The sequence below is a fragment of the Meleagris gallopavo genome, chromosome 2 (genome assembly GCF_905368555.1).
Source record: "Meleagris gallopavo chromosome 2, MGAL_WU_HG_1.1, whole genome shotgun sequence".
NCBI lineage: Eukaryota > Metazoa > Chordata > Aves > Galliformes > Phasianidae > Meleagris > Meleagris gallopavo.
Window position 1 is genome coordinate 99492287 of NC_139405.1, and position 22217 is coordinate 99514503.

A 22217-nucleotide genomic window follows, 5' to 3' on the forward strand; every position below is an offset into this window, starting at 1 on the left:
CAATGGTTTGTCAGAAGTGCTTTGTGCTCTTCTTTATAGGCAAGGTAGTGTAAAGGTATCCTGGCTGTGTCAAAACCTATATGAAACTGCAAATTGAGCTCATGTTTACACACAGCAGCTCAGAAATGGCTTTGCCTGTTATTCTGCTGTTTCTGGACTTATTGATCAGTTCTTACTGTCTGTACTGTTCTGCCTAGGTCTATTTCAATTTACTGGATTTGATTCTTTTCATATAGGCTTTTTTTGCATCGTCAGAACCAAGTCGTCTTTAATAGCTTTCCTGATTGACTGGACAAGAGTTTGAAAAGACAGATTTATGGTTCTGAGATAGCACAGACATTCAAAGTTCACTCTACTCACAACATTTGCCAATCTTTTCACATGCCGTGTATTTCTCTACATAACTGGCTACATGATATTTAGCCCCATTTTCAATTATATGACTTTTATCCATATTCAGAAATTCAAATTCAAGACTATGCAGATAAACTCAATGAAAAATGTATAAGAAAGAAACTATTCAAGTATGAAAAGAGAGACTGAAAGATCATCTCCTGAATATCATCTAGAAGAAGGGCTGAATATCCTGTTATCATGAGCTACACACAGAAAATACAGCATTTTTTCTTTTATGCTAATGTCTATACATGATTGAGCCTATGGCAGATTACAAAACGAAATAATCTCATTTGCATTCAGTCTTCATTTCAGTACAGTCCATGCTGGCTTGAAGGAATCACAAAATTATGGCCTTAGATTTAGGTGACTACATAAAAGAGCTCTCCTTATAGATACTGGATACAGAAGAGCTTTCCACTTTAGAGTAGTGGTTGCTTACATTTTACAGTGTTTTTAGATCTTCCTAAAATCACAACTGATTGTAATGGTATGTGCATTTCCAGGTTTGTATGGCCTTCTTGAAAATGTCTCTTTTGATAGCATCTTCAGTAAAATAAACATACATTTAAACAGTCTCCTGGAAAAAAATAAAGTAAAATAAAATAAAAAATCAGCAATTTGATGTGAGTTTGGATTCCTGGGACTGCAAAAAATATTTTTTCTGATTTCTGTTGTCATCTGTTCTCATAGTGATCTGTAAGAAATGAGAGATGCAATTAGCCAAGCGTGGGGAAAATCAAATTGCCATAATCAGAAACCAATCCTGAATGTTGCAACAGTTCCAGATAGCAATCAAATGAACATAAAGGGTATAGACAAAAGAAGGTCTGGTGTTAAAAAGAAGCAGAGTAAACTAGTATAGGTGAATTTGTCAGTTGTTCGCTGCAATCATGCCAAATTCAAATACATTCTTTTTAACTCTGATCTCTCCAATATTCTGCTTGTTATTGATTATGAGGAATAACTGCATGGTGAACAATTCATATGTAGAAATACAAATGTCTGATTAGTTTCAATGAGCTCTGTGTGGGCCCAAAGGCTGTGTTCCTTAGAAGAATGTACAGCACGCACTGATCAAAGCAGGAGGAACATAAGCTTTGTTGTACTCAGTTGTATTTGAGTTTGGTGTCAAAGGGTTCTGCAGAGGTTCTGCAAGCAGGTTACTGATTTCATTAGGGGAAGTGAAAGATGATAGGATTTTACTTAGGCAAATTATCAAGGCTGAATTACGTCTTGAAGGAAGAGGGAACTTACATTTAGAGCAGATTTCTCTCCCCATTCCAGAAATAGGATAGTAGGACAGTAATAGTAGGACTTTAGATACAGAGAGGGTTATTGATTCTCACCTCTTACATTTGTGCACAACAACTACTAGAATCTTTTTTTTTTAAATCAAGTATCTGTGATTGAAGTGTAATTTATGTAGAAAAGTGTATCAATCTTTAATGTAAGTTCCATTCAAATAAGTCTTCCATGTCCCTTTGTAAGTTGGTTAAATATCCTCACTCCTAAAGTATGACTGAACTTATCCAGTGTCAGACAAGCAAATTCAGCGTATTTGCTAGGTGCTTTCTGAATGGGAGGCTCTTATGTAACCACATTTCTTTTTCCTCTCTTGAAACTTTACATGTCAAAGATACTACATTTGTTGTTAATCATGAATCCAAATGAATCTTTCTTAGACATTCTTGAATTTCTCAACTTTCTGCTTAAAGTTGAAGATATAGTATGTAAAGCAAGTATTTCAGTGAGTATTCAGTCATAGCTGTGACTGTCTCTAAAATAGAGGGATGTTCTGCTTGCTACTTCACATTTTCCTACTTTTACCAACAAGACTGTATTAAGTCTGCTCTCATCCTTGGCAAATGGTTGAGGCTCAGTCAGTCTTCAACACGAGATAAATCCATACTGTTGGCAAAGTTTAAATTATAAATGCCTTCACAGATGACCTTTATGTGCCTCCCTGAAAAGTGATTGCTAAGCAGTCAGCATGCCTTCTACATTATTTACTTCTCTATCTCACAGACTTTATCAGTAATTATTTTTTATTTCTTCCTGGCTAATGATAAAAATATATAATCAGCTTAGGTCAAGATCCAGTCCTTGTAGGAAAGCCCTAGAAATGCATCTAGCTATGGATAATTTCATTTACAGTTATACAATGAAAGTCACCTGCTAACTAAATAACTTCATGCATAATATAGATTTAATGTGGCTTTATTTTTAAATACTAAATATTATGTGGTAACAGTGCCTTATTTGCTGGTAAACAAGAATTAAATATTTTTTTTAACCTTCTTTAATAAATATGCTACTCTAAGCAAGTCATTGCTATCAGGCTTGTTGCTAAAAGGTCCTAAAGAGTCCCATCAATATTGCTGAAAGACTATTTTAGTCACATTAATAACTTTATCTGTGTGAACTACTGATTTTATATATATATTTTTTATATAAAGAACTTTGTTTTATAAGCTCTAAATATCTAAACCAGAAAGGAACAAAAACAGATCTTTCCAAAGAAGCAGATGTTTGGTAACATGGTTGGCATGCAGTTCTCCAACCTGAGCTTTATGCATAGTGACAAGGGAGCCTGGGACAGCTCTGACTGTCCAAATATTCGAATAACTAGACTCCAGTATTTTTTTATGATTTCATGACATGTAAGTATGCTCTTCTTCCCCTTGATTTGTTAGTGTACAACATGCATTATTAAATTCTGGTCTGAAAAAGCTGTAAGCCACTTTCTTTTCATTCTCTTTGTTTCCTATCTGTTTGTATACTTCTTCTCCATCATGTCCCTATGGGAATCCCTTCAGGAAAGGAAGAGTCAGTAGCTCACATTACAAGTAATGGGAGCCACTGATTTGTCATAGAATCATAGAATCATAGAATGGCCTGGGTTGAAAAGGACCACAATGGTCATCTAGTTTCAACCTCCCTGCTATGTGCAGGGTCACCAACGAGCAGACCAGGCTGCCCAGAGCCACATCCAGCCTGACCTTGAATGTCTCCAGGGATGGGGCATCCACAACCTCCTTGTGCAACCTGTTCCAGTGCGTCACCACCCTCTGTGCAAAAAACTTCCTCCTATTATTTAGTGTAAGTCAAATCAGCAACTAAATAGAAACATCCCTGGCATGATAGAATAGGTGAGTGTGGAACTCCCTGAGGCAGAGATTATGTTGACTGCCCTGAGGTTCCCCAGGAGTTTACACAGATCACGATGGATATTGTTTTCCTCCTGATTTGCTTTTCTTTCTGTCACTCTGTTCCTCAAAAAATGGCAAGAGATGCTAAATTAATGTGAATTCAGCGATCAAATCCCCAGTTAGAGAAAAAAACTTGTTTCATTAAGTAATTGCACCTCTTAAACAAGATAGCTTGTTGTGGGCTTACTAGGTTTAGCACAAAAAGAAGATTAATGACCTTACACAATATTTAAGATTATATAATGCAAATATAGCATTATGCTAGTAATATTACATAGTGGCTTCTCTGAATCAGTATGAAGAATGGGATTCATCTACCTTGCTTTGACTAACATTTATTTAAGCAATCTGAATAAATCCCTTGATCTCTTGTCCACTATCATTAGTAAGGGACACATATTTCCAGAAGGCAATTCCTCTGACCCATCAGATGGGTTTTAGGATGTGACAAATCATTATCAGAATGTACACATTTATTTCAGTTTAATACAGAGGGACTTCAGGCAACTTAACTAAATAATAAACTTTGGATGCCAAAATAAGTGAGAGCAAAGGCCAACAATAATATTAAGCAATTTCTTAACATCAGGAATAGTAATATTATTTACTATAAGACTTCTAAAAATTTAAAATTTCTATGATCTGATTTAATTAAATTTTGCTGACTTTAAAAATATAAATAAATTAGTAGCTTCTAGGATGTGCTGCTACTAAAGCCCTGGCATGCTGAGTGTTCTATTATGGCCCCATATGTTAAAGTTACATTTATAGTTTCGGTGCAAGTGATACTCTTAGGCTGAATGGAATCACAACTTGTTTTCGTGCACAACTTCTGTATGCATGCATGTTTATTGCAATTCAAAGCAAATTGTAATTCATAGGTCAAGACTGCAGCCTACTAAAATTGTAAAGGTAATTACTCCTGGAGTGATATTTGGTTCAACTTTGAACTTAAGTTATCTTGAATGATATCAAGGACAAGTCTCTGCACCTTCACTCTCTGTACCTTCAATCTCACAAAATGAGTTATAACTCATGGCTTCCCCATTTGTCAGAGAAATGGTTATAGTACTGAAGAACAAGAAATTGTGTTATTATCAGGGATGCTCAGAAATTTCAGAGCAATATATTTGATCAGAAAGTATTAAATGACAGAAATAAAAATTACACCCAAGAAAGGATCAGTTTTAACAACACATTTTTCAACATTCTTTTTCCCTGTTGTGTATGAAATGACAGATCTATGACAGATCTATACACCCTATTCCATTGAATTAAACTATTTATTAGGGCACTGACAGGCCCGCAGTCCATATAAGCAAGCAGTCTTGCAGATAAACATAGGTTTATTAAATTACTTAGGTTACAAGAGGTCCTTGGATGACATCTTTTCCAACATGCTGCTCAAAGTAGATTGTTCAGTTCCTTAACTATGGCTCATCTCCTAGCATGCTCTGGGGATGAGGATCGTCTAAGAGTAAGATAGTTCAGCCAACTTCTTGAGAAGGTGAAAGAATTTAGTGATACAGATACAAACCATCTATGTCAGGTTGCCTCAAAGCCGGAAGGCAGTCCCTAAAGTATTTAATTTACAGAGTATATTTCTTCTTTCTAATTTTTTAAAAACTTCAGTAAAGAAAGTTGCGTGCATTCAAAAGGTATCTCGTGTCACATGCTGTAGACAAATACCCTAGAGCAGTTTCTGCCTTGCATTCCTTGTTTTCCCTCTAGGATACCAAATGGATTTGATTTGAGTGCCAAGGAAGAGTAAGGGGTAAGTTGCTTCTTCAGGACAGATCACTTTTCCTGATATCTATGTTCATGTCTTCATTGAGCATTGGCACTTCATTACAGTTATGAATACTGGCCCGGGAAGTAACTATGCTCCTCCTGAAAAGTGTACCTTCTGGTGAGATCTCTCTTAGGCCCTGTCTAACCAAAACATTTACAGGACACTAGGATAACACATAAACCAAAATACTCCACAAAACATTTCAGGAATTGCATAATTACAACCCCTAGGATATACTTATGATATCAAGAATGTTCTGAGTAGATTTTCCCCAAGTAACCTTTTCCCCTGTAGCTTATCAACAGAAAATAATATTGCTTTCTGTTCCAACAACACTTTTAAAATTTTCTCCTTTTACAGTCTGTCTTTCAGCAAGATGCTATTAGATCAGAAATATGAGAAAGGAAAAAAGGCTTATAAATCAAAATATTACCCAAACATAAAAGTGTATCTTAGCATAACTGATCAACAAACATGCAATGAATACACTGTTCTGTTCTTACTGAGCTGTAAAAAAGAAATCACATTTCTTTCAATATCGGAAAACATACCATAAAGAAATAAATCAGGTACATACAGCACAATCCCCAAAGGGAAGTTCTTCAGGAGAGAGAATCATCAAAAGTTTGCATTAACGAAAGAAACAACACAGTAACATTAAAATTGTCAGTATAGATAATGTATTTCCCTGACTTGTAGATAATACTGTTATTATTGTATGTACATAGTAAAAGAGAACAAAAAAGGAAAATACTGTTATTTCCTCAAGCTTTGATTTACAGAGCAGTAAGGGGGCTGAACCAGGCTCTGAGCACCTGATGGAACTGTATATGTCCCTGTCTGTTGTAGAGGGCTTGGACTAGATGGCCCTTAGAAGTCTCTTCCAATCCAAACGATCTATGATTCTGTGATCTTGTGCCTGAAAGCACAAACTTTCTATGAATGCTGGAAGGTGACTATGCATTGTAGCAACCTCTACACCGACCAATAAAGCAAACCAGGACTAGATTTTTTGGCATGATGTGGCAGTATTTGGGCTACAAAACAAAGATACAAAGATGCTGAAGGTAAACTGTCTGTGGAAATTATTTCTGGTCCACACTAACCCTGATCTGTTCCCATGCATCATCTGGGGGAAATGGGTGCCCTGGCCAGAGGGTCATTGAGGTCAATACAACAACATGATAGTGCCAGGAGCAAGCTTCCCTGTTTGTATCTGCACTATCTTGCCATTTAATATAATTCTACAAACATATAGTCATGGAGTTTTGCAGGTCTGCTTTGTTTGGTAAGGCTTGGAAGTAACAATAAGGTGCTTCCACTAAAGTCCATGGATTCATTCTAAGACAGTGCATTAAGAAGTGATTTGAAACAAGAGTTCATATGAAAAACATAGATTACCTGTTAACCTTTTTATACTCCCTCTGAGCAGAAATGATCACATGCCAATCTTTTCACTTTCCTCTTTTTTTTTTTTTTTTTGAGCTGCAGTTAAGCAGTTCTTGACTATCAATTATAATGAAGACAGAAGAAGATGAGGTAGATAATTGAATATACATTATTACAGAGATTGAACTATACTGTGGTTGCTACAGTGGGCTGATTCTGTAGGTTAAATTGCTTGATAGCTTTTTGCAGCTAATGATTAATGGTAGGAACCTCTTACAGGATTTCATTTGTGGAAGCATTAGGGACTGTTATGTTTTAGCAATACTAAAAGTTGTTCCTGCGATGCAGTGGCTGAGAATTCTTACAGGAAACATCAAACAATTTCCTTTGTTCAATACTACTAGTGCACAGTAATTGTTCTGTGAGTAGTTCCAAGTATTCTGTAATTCTTAATTTACTGCTTTGCTCTTAGAGAAATTGATTCCAAGCTATAATTTATTTAACTACATGTGCTTTTATGCATTTAATGATCTCTTTTCCTTTTTTTTTTTTTTTTATTTTTAATTTTAACAAGCAATTTATAGTTTCTCATTTGTTTCCTACCTGCAAAATAGAAGGCCAACAAAAGCACACGGGAACAATGAGGGCTCATCCTTGTGTGTGTTGGCACTGCAGCTATGGGTAAGCAGATTTGCTGCTAGGCAGCCCCACTAAGGGAAAGACAGAATACTCCAAACTCAAGTGAAAGATATTCCTGAAGGTCAAGGGAAGCAGAGGATGATTGACATTAAAACATTCTCATGGCTGTGGCTGGCTTAGACTCAAGGATAAATCATTCACGTTAGTCTTAGACACATTTTTCAGATACAGTGACTTAAGAAGGTTATTTTATAAAGCTATAAATAAATGTTTTGGCATAATTCTTGGAATATAAAGACATGAAAGACAAATGCCACATATAATTGAACAAATTTGTTGCTATTAAAAATGTAGAACTGTATAAAAGATTTAAGAAAATACCTCCGAAATGACAGTATGACAAATGAAAAGTAATGTACAGCAAATTCCGCTAAAATAAATTAAAAGGCATGTTCAAAAAACGTATTGCTGGGGGAAAAAAAATAAAAATAAAAGGATTCTGTGCTAGCTAGGGTTACTTCTAGATCAACTACATCATTCACTAATATCAAGAAATAGACTGTGACGAGTACAGAATTTGGGGGGACAAAACATCAACAAAGATTGTGCTGTGAGTTGACTTTTAGTTAATTTGAACAGTTGCATCTTCCCCTTCAGATTGATCCATCTTCTTGGATAGGATTACAATTATTTAATGGCCTGGCTGGAAAAGAACAATGAACAGGCTGTGCCTGTTTTTTATTTACTAGAGGCATGATTATCTTGGCATCGGTAAGAGTTCCTGACGTACTCGTTATGTGTAATTAAATATGTTTGCAGATATTAACACTATAGTGCTGAGGCATTCTCCATTGCAATGAGCAGAGCCAGGTACAAAACAGTAGAGGAAGATGTTATCATGTAGTGGTCTGCATATACTGGCATTGCACTCAGTGGTGTGGCTGTACCTAGTATAGACATATCTGAGCGAGTTCTACTCTGGTGAGCACTGGTAATAATTGTGATAAAAATGAAATAATTGTGAATTTTAATAAAGCTCAGAAACCTGAAGAAACATTTGGAGTCCCCTGTCAAATGGTACATTGCTGAATGTTTTTTGTTGTTCTCACCAAAGTTGGTTAGGGTATATCTAAGATAGCAACCCATTTTTTCTGTAGATAAAGTTATCTAAGACATGAGTTTCTCTTGCATAGGTTAACATTTCTGTGCATGTGGGGAAAGGGAAATACAGCAGTCTTCCATTTCTTTATGAATTCACATATGGTGTTCAAGAAACATTTAGGTGTGGTACTGAGTGATATGATTTAGTGAGGTTACGTTGGTGGTAGGTGGATGGTTGGAGTGGACAGTCTTGTAAGTCTTCTCCAATCTTGGTGACTCTGTGATTCCCATTTCTTTATGACAAGTTGCAAGAAAGTTATGTTGAATCTCTGGATGTGAGTACAGCAAAAATACCGCATTAAGATAACTGGCAATTTTCAAAAGGTCATCATAGCACATTTGTTACTAACAGCTGCTAAGCACTTGCTAAGCTGAACTTTCTAAGTACTCCTCAGTTTGTTTCCTAAGAGCTGAGTTAACATTTTTTCTATTATCTAGTTGTATAACCCTACAGAATGTTTGCTGAGAAGTAGAAAAAATCAGACAGTACATTCATGCTCTGCATAATAAGTTCACTATTCACTGCAGAATAATAATATTCTGGTTGTGTATCTCACTTTTTTCTAGAAAAGAACGCAATGAACCAAAAGTCTGGTAATGAAGGAGGAACTGAAGAGGCATACATCTGCTGTCAATGACACAATGATTATGATGAGAGTAGGATATCTCTACTGCAGTAGCAACTGCAGCTTGTAATCAAAATTGGGACATTTTATACCTAAATATTAGAAAAATATAGACATACATACATTTTTTTCATAAAAGGAGTATAATATTCTCTTCTCTAAATCATAGACTTATCAATCCGAACTCTATCTGAGATGTTTTTCTTCTCCCTTGCTGATGTTCAGCATCAGTAACTTGCTTAGTTTGTAAGGTAAAATAGTTCTTGGAAACTGTGTAAAACTTTATCTTTATTCCATTGGTTTCAGTGGATATTGGATTTTGATAGTGAGTACTGAATAAATAGCCTGGGAAGGGAAGATCAGAAAAATAAACAGCATTAATATTTTGAGTTTGAATATGAAATATATGAAATAATAGAATTTTAAATGAAGCATAAGGTGTTAAGAAGCCAAACAGGATGTCATGAGAAGTACAATCAGACAGAAGAAAAAAAGAGAGAGAAAAAAAAAAATAAATGGGAAAAAACAACCATTGCATGAAGTGAGATGTAAAAAAGAATAGAGAAGATGGTTATTAGTACAAAAAATTGTACATAATCGATATTAAGGGAAAAAATGAAAAACTGCTACTCTTCCTCATTACTTCAAGTGAAGGAACACGAAATTAAAAACTACAGAATTCCAAAGCTTCTATTCTATTTTACATAACTCATTTGAAAAATACCTATATTGTGGCTTCTTATGACTCACAAATATTGATTTTTACATTTTAAAAACAAGAAAATATACCTGAACAATAATTATTCCATCTGGTCAATTCTTAGTGACCTATGTTTGCACTAGACGATTTTTAGAGTAGCTTGCACAACATGTACTAATCATTTGAAACCTGTGCACCTAATCATCAAGTCTATTTGAAATGAAATTGATGTGGTTTCATTTTCATCTCTGATCCCATCTCCATGCATTTTTAAAGCTAGATTTTTAATGAAAATTTATCTGTTTAATTGAGCTTTGATTCTGAATGATTTTTTCCAGCTACTTTATTACCATTATCTAGTGTATATTTGTTTAATGTGCTAAGAATTGTACAGTTACAAGACATTATGAATTATAAAGAAGTACATAATTACTATTACAAAGGCTTCTTTCCTTTAGATACTTCAAGGAAAAGTACTGCTATACTTTTGTTGGGGAATAAAGGGAAGGGGAGGGAAGAAGGACAATTGATACTTAACATTTAACTCTGACCTACTGCAAAATTGGGATCAATCTCATTGATATCAATGAAGTGCTAGAGGTCTTTTTTAATATTGAAATTTATGTAAAAATGGAAATGGAATTCCCTTTTAATACAGAAATACATATATACATATTATATCTATAATATATATGCATCTATTCAGTGCAGTGTTGCTGTTTCTGCAGCAAGCCTCCCTGTGCTCTGCGGCTTTGAAAAAACAGATCTTTCCCTGTATATTGCATTGCTGTTTGTATGTTTACATAATAAGCACAACTGAAAGAACCTCACAACTAAATTGAAGTCATAGGCCTTTTTGCACATGTGTAAATAGAGTTTGAAGCAGAGTGCAGCCATCAATATTTATGCAATATGAATTCAGACAGGGATAATTCTGCCAATATATCAAGTAGATGTGCAAAAGAAGGGAATGAATTAGTGTGCCCACTACTCAGTTATAAACTGCAGAACCAGTGACGCAATTTTAAACCTTGGCATAGGATTTGGATGTATAGCTGATGTGAAAGGAGTGTAGGACAAAAAATTGAACTTTTGCAATGGAATTTTTTTTGCTTTGTAAGAGCAGGCTTGCTCTGCATTCCAAGTACAACTAGACCAACATGAAATACTTTAGCTTCCTGTCAGTGATTTTGCTGAACCAGAATAAGAATCAGGGCTTTGCTGTGCAAGGTACGCACTCATAACAAAAGCATTGCCATCATCACAGAGTTGCAATCTGAGCCTGGGGAGCTGCAGGAAAACTTTGCTATAACAAAGGCAGCCACCAAGAGCATAATCTGTAGGATGAGAAATGGGAGGAACCACAGATCTGACCAACAATTTTTCTTAAAATCGTAGAATATCCTGAGTTGACAGGGACCCAGAAGGATCACTGAATTTAATTCCTGGCTCAGAATGGGACCACCCAAAATCCAAATCCTATGTCTGTGACTGTTGCCCAAACACTCCCTGAACGCTGGTGCAGACCCTGGCCCTAACCCAGAGCTGCTCCTTCCCCAACACAGCTCCATGCCATTCCCTCAGGCCCTGTGGCTGTCACACAGAGCAGGGCTCAGCCCTGCCCCTCCGCTCCCTGTGAGGAGGAGCTGCAGATGCCACGAGACCTCCTATCAGCTCCTCTGCTCTGTGCTGAGCAAACCAAAGGACCTCAGCCACTTCTCATACAGTTTGTCCTCTAGAGCTTTCACCATTTTTTTATTGGAGCAGCTTCCAGGAAGAATCTGAACAAGTAACAGGCTAAGGAAGATGGAGCTCTTCTTTGACCTTTGACTTTCCACTTCACTTTAATTTGAATTACAGATCTGAATTCCCATGCCAGGAGCAAGCACTTATTCTTCACAGCAGCAATGGGCTGTGATTACTGACCATTTCAGCAAACCTAAATGTGCTACTTATTCTGCACACCTACTGGATCCCCAGTGTATGTAAAGGAATAGCCAGCCCCTGGGGTGAGATGGTGACTGCACAGCACAGGCCAGAGACAGACATAAAACAGTTAATGTGAAAGGATGTTATTGCTTATAAAGGCATTGAAATACAGCCTTGGCCTCAACAGCCAAGAGTTTTGTAATATCCTTGATGCAGGAAAGGTCCTGTTGTGTGTTTTCATAGAGTTGAGCACAATAGGTTCAGAATCTTGACAGGGCTTTTGAACATCAAGATAAAAGCAGGAATTTGTGCTTGGACTCTAACCACAAAAACACAGCAAAGCTTTTCCTTGACTGATGTACAAAGCAGCTCTTGACTACTGAAACTGCAGAGGCAATGAATAACAAGCTGAAAATGGACTGACAGATTTATACAAGAAGTTCCTACTGTTTCGTAAGCTTTAATCTTAGTGTTAGGTATTACTCAGTGACTAAAACACACTCCTTCATCTCTGTTCCCTTAAAATTCTGGTAGAATCCTCTTCTTTCTTTTTCCAGTAGCCCAAAGGTCAGAACACTTGTTCATATAAACCTTCTGCTGCCTGATGGAGTCTGAAGCCATATAATATTTTAGGACAGAAGCAATAAGTTTTATGTGGATTTACAGAAATGGATGCTCTCATTCTCCCAGGGGCAGTGTTTTACGTGCCATAAATCAGCAAGTGCTCCCTGGAGCCAGGCTGCAGTATTGAATTCTTTGCTTCAGGTGGAATGTTTGCTATCAAACTCTTGTTCACTACAACTTAAATGTTTTGCTAAATGTGGAAATACTCAAGAGGAATTCTAAGTGCAGAAAGCAATCCTGCAATATTACTTCCATGAAATTTCTGTATCATGCTTTGTCCAAGAATTTTGTTAGAAGATGGAGGAAATTCCTTAGATTGATAAAGTCACTTAACCACACAACTTGCTGGAAAGTAGGAGAGCATACTGGTGAAACTTAACCACCTAGCTGCCCTGTTTTTCATCTGACTTCTTAAACATCCTTGCCAATGCTCAGAGACATGATCTTCAGCTTGATGAATGAAATTGTTATACTTAGTGTAACATAGAATTGTTTATGTAAAAAAAAATATTATTCAAAGCTGCATATTAAAGTATCAACATTAATAAATATACTCTTAATTGGCTTATGACATTTTGGACAAAAAATACAGCTAATTAATATGTATATGTATATGTATATGTATATGTACATGGGCTCATGCTTTCCTTTTTGCTGATTAATATTAGTGTTCAAGATAAAAAAATATATACCTGCTATATCATTTTAGTACTTGATTCTCCTAGGTCAGTTTCTGATTTGGTGCTGAACACGTGGTAATCTCATATGGTTAGTAAAGTGTATGTGCAAAGCATTTCTAAACTACTGTATTTGTTAAACCCAGCATCACCTGGACATGTTAGATTCATTATATATAATGTTACATTTATTTACATATACAGAATAACATGTAGCCAGGAATAAAATCTGCAGAATCATCTGGATAGGCAAAATCACAGAATCGTAGAATCACAAAGGGATGGTGACTCCACCACCTCCTGGGGCAGCCTGTTCCAGCACCTGACCAGTCTTTTGGAGAAGATTTTCCTAATGTCCCACCTGAACCTCCCCTGGTGCAACTTCAGGTGATTATCTCTCACCCTATCACTAGTTATGCATGAGAAGAGGCCGACCACCACCTCATCACAATCTCCTTTCAGGTAGTTGTAGAGTGCAATAAGGTCTCCTGAGAGCCTTCTCTTCTCCAGACTAAACAATCCCAGTTCCCTCAATCACTCCCCATGAGACATATGCTTCAGATCCTTAATAGCTTTGTTGCACTTCCGTGGAGATGCTCCAGGGAGGACCTCAATGGCCTTAATGTAGTAAGAGGCATAAAACTGAACACAGTAATTGAGGTGCGGGCTCACCAGACCACTATTTCTGATACAAGCTAGGATGTCACTGGCCTTTTTGGCCACCTGGGCACACTGCTGGCTCATGTTTAAGTGAGTGTTGACCAGCACCCCCAGGTCCATTTTCTCCACACAGGCTTCCAGCCACTCTGCACAAGCCTGTAGCATTGCCTGGGGTTGTTGTGGCCAAAGTGCTGGAACCTGGTGCTTGGTCATGTTGAACTTCATCCCATTGGCCTCAGCCCAGCAATCCAGCCTGTCCAGATCCCTCTGTAGGGCCTTCCTACTCCCAGGCAGATCGACACTTCTTGCCAACTTGGTGTCATCTGCAAAATTCCTGAGGGTGCACTCAATGTCCTCATCTGCGTCATCAACAAGGATACTAAACAACAGGCCCAATCTCTGGGGAACACCACTGAAAAATAGGTCTATGATGGGGACTCTCATGGTACACACATTGGACATCTCCATGTTTTGTCTACCATAAGCTTAAACAAAAAGATAAGGTTGTTTACCTGTATGAATGATGAGTCACCTTTACATCTCTTTCTGTTGACTACTAGTCTGTGTTGTGGAACTAATGTGGGAGACATGTTTGCTCTTCCAGTTCATTCCAGGTAGTGATCTGAAGAATGAAATTAGCACAAACCAAGCTCATTCAGTAATTAGGATTAACTCCACCAAATTTGTTCTCTTTCAGTTGAACACTAAATCTAAGCTCTCTGGTTAGCTGAGAATTTGAATAGTAGTAAAGGAAAATATATTCTTTCATAAGGGAAGAGTACAATGAAGCTAAAATGAAAAACACTTAATGATTTAAATTTGTGTGCACTCAAGTAGAGAAAAAAGCTAGATGACTCCTTAGACTAGATACATAGACTTCCAGACATCAATGCTGAGTGAAATGAATTTATTATAAGCAGAAAATAATTTTGGTTAGCAATTTCAGAGGAAGCCAATACTTTCCACATTATATGTTCTACAAAGTGTGCACCTAAAATATAAATTCCAATAAAATCCAATTCAAAATTGAACTTGCTGCCCACAATTCTTTGACATGAATCAGCTCTGTAAGTGTATGCAAAACAATATTTTCTTGTTTGAAAATTTACTCTGCACACTGGAATTTTGTAACAGAAGTGTAACAGTTTGCATTTTGTTGTACATATTATAGATTTTTTGTGAGTTGTGAGAACATTTTAGCCAGAGCTTTTTAGCCAATTAGGATATTTCCCAGTAGCATTAAGTAAAAGTGAAGTTTTACTGGCATTTATTTTGACTTCACTGTGTTATAAAAAAGATAAAGCTTTTCTTTTTTTCCAACAAAGTGCTAAAAAATGAAGCCATCGCTGAATTTTCTTCTAAAAGATTATTTACTGGTAAACATTATGAAAACCATGAGTAAACATGAATACAAATTTTTACAGCATTTTTGAAATGAAATGATATGAATGCTAAATTACATTTAGTGTTGATAGTCTACTTTTGCTGTGGGAGTTTCACAGGTTTGGAAAAATGTAACTGATCATTGCATACTGCACAATATCATGAGTAGCCCACATACATTGCCATTTCTCCATCCCATTGCTGTGGGTTTCAGGATATATCACAGAATGAGGCTAGTTGAGAATATGTTGATATATTCTATGCCCAGGTATGCAGATAGACTATGAAGAAGGTAGCCAGCTACCTCAAGTCCTATGGCTCTTGTATAGCAGTACATTACTGCAATTAGGTGTCAGTGAGTAGAAATATAATCTCTATTTGCACTTCGTGTTGTTCTTATTTTTCGTTTATCCAGGAGTTGCTGTTTCTTCATCTTTTTTTTTTTTTTTAAGCAATAATAAATGCAAAATAAGCACTTCCTGTTTAATATTTTCATGGTGCTAACTAGTTTATCATTGTCTAATGTCATCCGTATAGCAACAAATGCAGTATACAGACACATTGCTGAGGACAAGTCTGTGACAGAATGTAATAACTCACTGTCAAGTTTTCTCCTTGTCTGTACCAGTTTGTCTTTTGCTGTCACAATGTGCTGTAGATTGGTGGGGAACAGGACTCCACCTCTGCCGTTCACACGGATAGAAGACTTTCTGATTGTTTGGAAAACTGCACAGTCACTTCTTCCTTTTTTTGTTTTTTTTTTTCTTCCCCATAATTGCTTCATAGAAACAGAAGCATGTATGTTGGTATTCAAGTTTTGTTTGTCAGCACAGAGAACCCACAACATCGATCACTCTGTTGCTTTGCTATCTACCCCTTCCCTACCTTGTGCTTGAAAACACTGGTGGATAGAAATGTTTACTTATTCAAGGGAATGTGACTTGTAGAGAGTCAGTAAGCATCCCGTAAGAAAAATGACTGATAACAACGACCACACTGCTAGCTCCAGGTATCTCCCCAGTTACAGCAGAAGTAAACATAAACACCACAATACAAAGTACATCTTTAGTGCAGCAGGACAGCTAAGTCATTGATGATACTATTTCCATTTGAATTAATGACTTTGAGGCATTAACGAAATTGGAAAGAGTTGCTGCAGATGAAAATCTGATATAAACATCTTCACTTCTGTTCACTGCATGAAATTAAATTTCCAGTGGCATAAACTGGCACAGTTCCAGCACTGAGATAGAATTGGACCAAGTGACCTAAGCTGAGAACCTGAGCCCTTTTATTTTCCCTGTTTTGTGCATTACACAGTCTTTTTAGCACACCCTTTACCAGCGGGTCTGCAACTGAGACTAACAAACTCTGCAGTCTAAAACAGGATAAAAAGTATCTGCACTGGCTGCTTTATAGCTATGTTTTTTATCTGGATATTTTGGCTGTTTAATTCTATTTAAAAAAAAATCTCGAAAGCTTAATGACCACTTATCTGCAACTTTTCAGTTTTAGAGACAAAGTCAAGTTTTAGTTCAAATATGAAAAAAAACCTCATATATTATTCCCCTCTGGGGAAAAAAAAAAAAAAAAAAGGAAAAAAGAAAGAAAAAACAACAAAAAAAAACCTTTTGCTTTCATCATAGGGGTAAAAAGTGAATTAAGAGTCTATGACAACTTGTATATCAAGTTTGAGCTGATGCAGGCTTAAATGGCTGAGTTATTGACCTCTGAAAAATGGAGTTTGTAATGGAAATTCTGACAGACTATAAACTATAACTCTGCTACTGGGGAGGGAAGAGAAGGAAAATTCTGTAATTACTAGTACATAAAAATTGTTCTACTATTGCTTTGATGGATTAAAACCAGACAAATCAAATGCAAACATGTCATTTCAAAAGCCAAATCTACAGTCAAGTTTGTGGATACCATGAGGTGTATTTTTAGCCTTGCTTTGTACTTTTTCTTGTCACACCCTTATGGCTTCCTGAAATGCTTAAGCAGAGTACAGTAGCCAGCAGATTTCTAAAGCCATTGAGGTTTGCAGAAATTTGTATTTGGATCCCCTAAAATTGTATGGCACTGACTACAGCAGTGAAAAGAAAAAGACAGAAGTGCTGCATGTGGGAAAGAAAAGCATAATAGGAATGAAAAGGCAAAATAAGTGATTGGAAGAGGAAGAAAAAGGAGTGGGAATGAGGCTGTGAAGGAAACAGTGGAAGTGACTAAGAAGCTCAGAACAGTGAAATGATGGAGATGAATTACTGGGAGTTAGACTAATTAGTAGAGGACAAATGGTGCAGCAGATTCAAAAATAACAATCTGAACTGCTATTTCCCACAATGTTCTGTATATAAATAGGGACACTAGGAGAAGGGAAGGACCTCTTCAACCCAGAACTGCCACCATGAGGAAAATTTTCCTTTCAACAACTGATGGGAATATTGATTTCCTCTGGAAATCCACATTAACTCATTTGAGTAGAGTAGAAAAAGACTAGTACCCATAACACAGCTTATTCTGGTGATTATGGATGGGACACATCTTAAAAGTAGCCATTGCAAACATAACGAAAAGTGCTGAAAAGGGATTGGATTGACAAATCAGTTCAGTATAAGAAGATCTTTTGTAAGTAGTTGATCATTATTAATCTTAGACTCCTGATCCCAGACTTAAGAAAACCTGCAAAAATATAAACTTTGAGTTAGAAAAAGCATGCCATTTGATTTGTGCCACTTAATGGACCTTTATGCATAAGGAATCTAACCCAAAGAAAAAGAAGTCATTTCAAGTTGAAAAGTTCTTTTGAATCCTCATAGGGATTTTTTTTTTTCTTTTAAGGATTTTTTTTTCCCACATTCTTCTAGGTTTTTAGGCAAGCAGTAAAAACAGAAATAAAGAAAAATCTAGAAATAATTACTTCAACAGTATCCATTCTTTTGCAGTAAAGTTCTGGTAAGCTGATTTCACACAACTCTGAAAACTCCCAACACTTATGAGTACAAAGACTTCACCTCTGCTTGAAGTACTCTTCAAGACACAAACCACTGGAGAATCAAATCTATTCTCTGAAGAAATCATCAGATACTTTCCCTATTCTTAAACTTTCCTTCACGTTTCCACCTCCTGAGTAGGTAATTACAGTCTAACCAAAAATAGCTGTTCCGTGTTATGATGTTGACAAGGTTTCAGAGAAGCAGGGGTTTTTTTTGTTTTTTTTTTTTTTTCTTTTTTTGGTTTTTACTCTTGTCTATAAGTAGCATGTTGTCTTCTCTATTGCACTAGTACAGATATTTTAGGAAAAAAAAATATTAAAAACAAAACAAACAAAAAGCCATAATCATAATATCAGTAATAAGAGTAGCAAAAAAGGAGGCAGCTTACATGAATAGATTCACGTGTAATTTCTAAGAATGAACACTGGCATTAGGTAAGCCATATTCCTCCAGTGTACAAAAGCTACATGCGGGTCAAGGATCAAAAGGGACTTCACTGTCTTGGGAAAATGTCTGAAAGAACTGAATTCACAGATCATCTTTTCTTCTCTGCCTCCCACGTTAGGTAAGGACATGGAAACAAACCAAAGGATCTTTAATATTTAAATACCTGGGTTCGTGGCTGGTGCTGTTGCCAGAACAACAACAACAACAAAAAGTATTTTTTAGACAGCTGAATGGCCTACATGGCATCGAGTCTGTGGGCACTGGATGAAGTTTGCCTTTCTCAAAAGGGGAGAAGGATCCTTGGGGAAAAACTTGTGGGGCTCGTAGGGAGGGCTTTGAACTACGTCTGAAGGGAGATGTTGGGGACAATGAGTTCTCCCATTACCACTGCTACCACAAGCTACTAAACCATATCTCATAGCTCCTCATCCAGGCGCCTCTTGAACACTGCCAGGGACGGCAACTCCACCACCTCCCTGGGCAGCCATTCCAGTGCCTGACCACTCTCTGAGAAAAAAAGTTTTTCCTTATGTCTAATCTAAATCTTCCCTGGTGCAACTTGTGGCCATTTCCTCAGGTCCTGTTTGTTGCCTGGGAGAAGAGGCCAAACTCCTCCTCATCACAACCTCCCTTCGGGAAGTTGTGATGATGAGGCAGTGACTGTGGGACAAAAGGAGAAGGCAATGGGGAAAATCAAGGGAACTACTTAAAAGGAATTTAAAAGTTATCTTTTAAGTGACAAGATCAGCTGCCACGCTGAACTGCCTCTACACCAATGCATGAAGCTTGGGAAACAAACAGGAGGAGATGGAAGCAGATGTGCTACTAGAAAACCACAATATAGTTGTCATCACCTGATGGGATGATTCCCATGACTAGACTGTGGCCATTGATGGTTACAAGCTGTTCAGAAGGGATAGATAAGGAAGGAGGGGAGGGGGCATTGCTATCTACATCAGGAAGGGAATAGAATGTGAACAGCTGTCCCTAAAGAACAATCATGAGCAAATTGAAAGCCTATAGGTGACAGAGACTGAGGCAGCAAAGGGAGCCTTGTGATTGGTGTCTTCTACAGATCAGGCAGAGGCTGTCGATGCAGGCTTCTACCTCCAGCTACAGGAGGCATCCTGATCGCAATGGCTTGTCCTGCTGGGGAACTTCAACCAGCAAGACATCAGCTGGAAAAGTAGCATGGAGAGCTGTAGGCAATCCAGGAGTCTCCTGGAATGCACTGAGGATAACTTCCTGAGCCAGGTAATTGACGGTCCCACCAGGGGGGATGCAGTACTGGACCTGCTGCTCGCCAATGCAAATGGACTGATCGGTGACGTCAGGATTGTAAGCTGCCTGGGTTGTAGTGACCATGCTATGGTTGAGTTCATGCTCCAGAAGGATATGAGACAGGCAAAGAGTAAATTTTATGAAAGTTAATTTCAGCTCTTCAGGGAGTTAGCAAAACAACCTGGGAAACTGTCCTCATGGATAAAGAGGCAGAGCAGAGCTGGCAGATCTTTGAGGAGTCTTTCCACAGAGTGCAAGAGCTCTTCATCCCTTGGTGTAGCAACTCAGAAAAGGAAGATAAGAGAGTGGTGTGGCTGAACTGGGGCGACTGGTCAAGAAGAAGATGCACTGGCAGTGGAAACAGGGATAGGTACCATGGGAAGAGTATAAGGAAGCTGCTAGGCTGTGCAGGGATGAGGTCAGGAAAGCCAAAGCCCAACTTGAACAAAGGTTGGCTAGGGATGTCAAAAAGAACAAGAAAGGTCATATTTTCACTCACCAGCACACCTAAGTCCTGCTCAGTGCTGCTCCCAGTTCATTCTCCACCCAACTTGCATTTGTACTTGGGATTGTCCCAACCCAGCTCCAGAACCTTGTACTTGGATACAGGACCTTCTAGCCCTAGGCAACCTTCTATTTAGACATATGCAGATTCATCCAGGGAGGACCTTGGTATTCTCGTTCAACAAAGAAAGGATTTCTGCCCTTGAGCAAGCACATTTCATTTTGTGCATTCTGTGTTGATATGGCGTTATCTCACTGAGGAACGTATGATGTCTTGTGATGAGTCTTCCCTCTAGTCTGTTATTAACCCTCTTATTTTGGCAGAAAATACAGAAAGGAAATTTCTAGTTTAATTATCTATTTAGAGTTTCCACATAGTAGTAATCATTAGTTATGGGGCAGGGTATCTGTCACAAGGACAGCTGTTCAGCTTTGGCGAAAAAAGAAGGCTTGGGATGTTCCACTGTTTGGCAAACTTGTTTAAACTTTCTGAATTCTAGGGTTCCATTAAAGACTGGAGTAATTCAGAGCAGCCCCAAGACAAGAATATGTGAGTCCTATTTTGGCTGGTAATTTGTTTTGTCTTTTCTCTGATTCTTTTAGGACCACAGCTGATGTTTTAAAACCTTTAAGTTTAGCCAAAGCAATTGTTCCTGCAACTGTGTGTTTGCAAGGTTTCAATAAACTGTACCGTTAGTGGTGCAGGTGGAAATCTGAGAGTGAAATTAATCTAAAGCCAAGACTTTGGCTTTTCAAGTGAAAGTCCTTACAGGTTTTGCTGTTTTGTTTGGAATTTATGATACTTTGAGCAAAAAAAAAAAACAACCAACCAAATAAACAAACAGACAAACAAACAAACAAAAAACTAGCTCATCCCTGCTTTTGTTTTCTGTTTGCTTTGATTTTCTAAAGGCCTCCATAAGGACCCATGCATCCACAAGAAAATCCAATTATACTCAAAATGAAGGAATTTCAGGCAATCTATCAAAAAATGTCATTTCCTTTTCCCACATATATACAATTATTACAGTTCTCCTAGTACCTTCCAAGCCATCCTCACTGGAAAAAAAATGAGTTTTGTAGCATGTCCTGGTGAATACTGCTTCTGCAATGCTTGATTTCATAGACAGAAGAAAATTCCAAGGCTATGGCATTCCTGCAAGGAAGCTTTTGCTACATGTAGCATTTTTCATCTGAGTTTTTCAAATATCCAGGAGAAGTTATCACGAGAAAGCACATTTTTATTCTGTGTTGCAGATATTGATTTGCCCTGTTACTGAATTTTCCTCTTACTCCTAATCATCAGTCTGCATAGAACTTGGTTATGAGCTTTGGTGTACACTGTAAAAAAGAGCATTTTCAACCTTTAACACTGCAGAAAATGCATGAAAATTTAAAAGATGTTGAAAGATGAGAAGGTATTTCATAATGGTGATACCTATATCTGTTCCTAAGAAATATCATTTATTCTACTTTTGAAATGAATTTGATAAATAATTTACATTTGCACTCAATATTATTTTCAACTTGCAATATATTTCACCTAGTTACTGGAAAAGTACTTCTTCATTGACATCCCTTGTGAGTTGAAGCAGAACTAATCAATCGAGTATAATAACAAAAAAGATTTATCAGTTCATTTTACTCAGCAGGAGTGATTTGTGGTTAGGACATAAAAGTTTTAAATGGAAAAACGTTTATTACGGCTGTGTTCTGAACTAGACTAGAGGTGTAAAAGCTTCTGACAATTTGTTGACCTGTGAACTGTGGCATCCAATTCACTGCAGATGCATTTAGACCT

At 37.3% G+C, this 22217-nt stretch overlaps 1 long non-coding RNA gene across 5 annotated transcripts in view; it reads right to left on the reverse strand.

Annotated features, from left to right (window-relative positions):
• LOC146545101 (uncharacterized) overlaps positions 1-20587 on the reverse strand; it is a 62959-nt gene extending 42372 nt beyond the window's left edge. For 3 of the 5 annotated variants that reach the window (XR_014881653.1, XR_014881654.1, XR_014881651.1), the window contains exons 1-3: positions 20412-20587; positions 14318-14427; positions 839-976 (exon numbers count right to left, since the gene is read on the reverse strand). This is a non-coding gene — a long non-coding RNA (uncharacterized LOC146545101). The other 2 variants (XR_014881655.1, XR_014881652.1) reach the window with 2 other exon arrangements.
• Between the last annotated feature and the right edge of the window lie 1630 nt (positions 20588-22217).